We start from the raw sequence: 3,406 nt of genomic DNA, 5'->3' as shown, positions 1-3,406 counted from the left end.
CTTCAAACAGTGTTTGGGAGTATCACTTTACAAGATGGTCGACCACTGCGGATGTTGCTGAAGATTCCAACTAAGGAATCAATTTATGGAACATTTCTTTGTATCTCTGTCTCTCTGTCTCTCTGTCTCTCTGTTTATTTATATGTCTATCTATCTATCTATCTATCTATCTATCTATCTATCTATCTATCTATCTATCTATTTATCTATCTATCTATCAGCTTATCTGGAGCGAGTACTACTTTATATCTAACAGTGCCCTCAAATATCCAGCAAAACAACCCCCCCTCTACTTTTCTTTTTCTCATTCTTCTTTTTGTTATTTTTCTTCTTCTTGTTTTTCTTGTTTTTCTTGTTTTTCTTGGTTTTCGGGTGTCTCCGTACTCGTTGTTGTTGTTTTGTTGTGTGTGTGTGTGTGTGTGTGTGGTAGCCTATCCGTTCGAAATGTTCGGAGCCCCGAAGAGTGTGCTCTTCGCCAGGGCCACCGCCTCCCTTGGGTAGCGGGTGAGGCAGTCCAACCTCCCTGAATCCTCCCCGAAGAGATGCCACCGCCGGGCCTCCGTGGTGGGACATCTCTGCAGCCAGTGCTCCAAATCTTGGGGCTCCTCGCTGCACAATGGACATATTGGGTCCGATGTTTTGTCTATTTTATTTTTGTAGGCCCGAAGCCCAGAGAAATGACCGGTCCTGATTTTTGCCAGTAATGACTGGTCACTGCGGGACATAATAAGAGCCTCTCGTTTTAAGGAAAATGCCCTGTATACTTCCTTCGTCCGCGTGTGGCATATAGGGGGGTCTTTTGTAATTAGTTTTATCTGGTGTGTTTGGTGTCCTTTTGTTTGACCTGGGTTTTTACTCTGAGATATTTCAAATTGTAATGTTCTTTTCCCTCCTCTCTTTGACCGTGTAGTTTTTGGGATCCTATTTAGATTGTTTTCTCTTAGTTTCCTCATAACATTGGGAGATATAAAGACATGGTTCATTGGTCGAAATAACAACAGAGTGTCTGGGGAGTATGTTGTTCTATTTTCCCTTTCGGTGAATATCTCTACACTGTCCATTCAAACCGATGATTGGTGACCATGAAGATTAAGGGAAGCTCGTAGAAAAAATCGTGAATCTTAGATCGAGCTTCTTCCTCAGATTAAGCAGAAACAATGAGGTTCACTGTAGAGAATAAATAAGAACTTGACGTCATGATTATTTGCCAACCGGAAGTTTGTTGTTGTTTTTTCTTTATTTCAAGGACAAAGTTATCACATTAATTGCCGAAACTAAATGCACATGATGGTAGATCTATAACTTTTAAAAAATATCCAGGAATTAAAAACAGTCAGGAACACCACAAATTAAGAGGAGCACAGAAGGCTGCCTGTTGGCGCGATCATCACTCCTCTTGTTTTGTAACTAATGTCACACCTCCGGCCGAGATATGTGCTGTTGCCATCTAGAATCTAGTGAATACCGTGACTAAACAGCAGTCTTTAGAATTAAGACAATGATTCCAATCCAAACCGATGATTGGTGACCATGAATATTAGGTGAATCTCGTAGAAACAATATTGAATCGTAGATCGAGCCTCTGCCTCAGATTAAGTAGAAAAAATGAGGTTCACTGAAGAGAGTAAATAAAACCTGCCGCCATGATTATTTGCCAACCGGAAGTTCTGTTGTTGTTGTTGTTGTTGTTGTTGTTGTTGTTGTTGTTGTTGTTGTTGTTGTTGTTGTTGTTCTTCTTCTTCTTCTTCTTCTTCTTCTTCTTCTTCTTCTTCTTCTTCTTCTTTTTCTTCTTCTCCTATTGGTTTCTCGCAACGAATGGCCCTGGTGGGAATCCCCAAAGTGGAATTCTGCCTTACGTTTATTTGGGGGAGCTTTTAAGGATCTTCCCCCATTTGGTTCTTTCCAGTCGGAAATGGACGTAAATTCCAGAGGTCCCTTCTCTTGAATGTCCTCATTGTGTTCAAAATCTACAGATGTCTGATGACGCTCTTGTTTGTGTTTGTGTTCGTGTTCTTGTCCTTGTGCTTGTTGTTGTTCTTGCTCTTGTTATTCTTGTTGTTCTTGTTCTTCGTCTTATTGTGCCAAATCTGAAACAAGATTTCGGGGATCACTGTTCGCGACTCATTTCTCCGATCAGTTGCGTCAAATGCCCGATATTGTCCTGATCTTTTCTCGTCATCCATCTGTTCAAATTCTCACAATAAAGTATTCCTGGTCAACCTCTTCTTTTATTACCTTTTATTATTTCAATGAGGGCAAGATGTTCAAGGCATTATGTCGACCCAAGTGTCCTTGGAACCGGATTTGTATATTTCTTACAATATGTGTGTTGTTGTTTTTTAATTAGTGATCGCCATACCCGGGCTTTTATGAGCATTACTTTGTTAATTTAATTTCTTTTCCTTTCTTGAACTTCTCAACAGTCCTCCTAAAGAATTATATTGCTGTTGTCCTGTTTATTTTCGCCATCTTTAATGATTGTCTAGCTTTCACATCCGTGTAGAAGGGAAAACTAAAATTAATTTTTCAGAAGCTTTCTTTCTTCTGTTCTTGAAATGTATGTATTTTTTGGGATTTGACTCATTACAAAAGCAAACAGTCGTATGTATTGCCGTTCTTCCTTTTTATTTCCGAAGTATATTTGCTATGAGATTTAATGTTAAATTTCTCTGCTATTTAAACTTTTGAACTTATTAAATTTTTTTCGCCTTTGCTTAAGATATCACATTGGATTTCACTGCTTGCTTTCACTTTTTAAAAGAAATAATAGTTATTTCTTATTTTGTTTTCTTCTCTATATAAAATAATATCAAGTTTAATTTCAGTCCCTACAGTGTCTAGATGCGTCTGAAAGTCCATTTGTGAATTAACTATCACTGTGTTTTTGGCATATTTGATGTCAAGAATATTTTCGAAATTCACTTCGAGACATGTACTGTCTTCTTTATTCGAAAAATTGCTTCGTGGATGTCATCACAGAATATTGCCTTGCTCTTTTACCTTTTCGTTTTGTTTTGTATTCCTTGTGCAGAAAGTAGTATTCGGGGCACAGCATATATTTCTATTATTTCTTAAATCTTTTCTGCCTCTTCCAAAATGTTAAATATTTCATCTTATCTAACTTTATCATAAGCATTTGATAGAGGACACATGTACATATTTCTGTGTTTGAGTGACCATAGCAATTTTTTACCTCTGTCAGGAACAAAGTCAATTTGTTTTTTAATGACATTTTTGGTTTGAACTTGCTCTCAATCTCTACATTAGAAAACAGACGAAAAGAAGATATAAACTGCAAAGTGCAGACAGCTGAAAAGGCCTTCATAAGGTAATATCAATTTGAAACGCGAAAAATATAAATATACGATTCGTGGTTTTCTACAATAGAACACCTTCCAGCCCCCCC

This window comes from Aplysia californica, unplaced genomic scaffold (genome assembly GCF_000002075.1).
Source record: "Aplysia californica isolate F4 #8 unplaced genomic scaffold, AplCal3.0 scaffold00122, whole genome shotgun sequence".
NCBI classification, from domain to species: domain Eukaryota; kingdom Metazoa; phylum Mollusca; class Gastropoda; order Aplysiida; family Aplysiidae; genus Aplysia; species Aplysia californica.
This window is presented reverse-complemented; position numbering follows the sequence as displayed.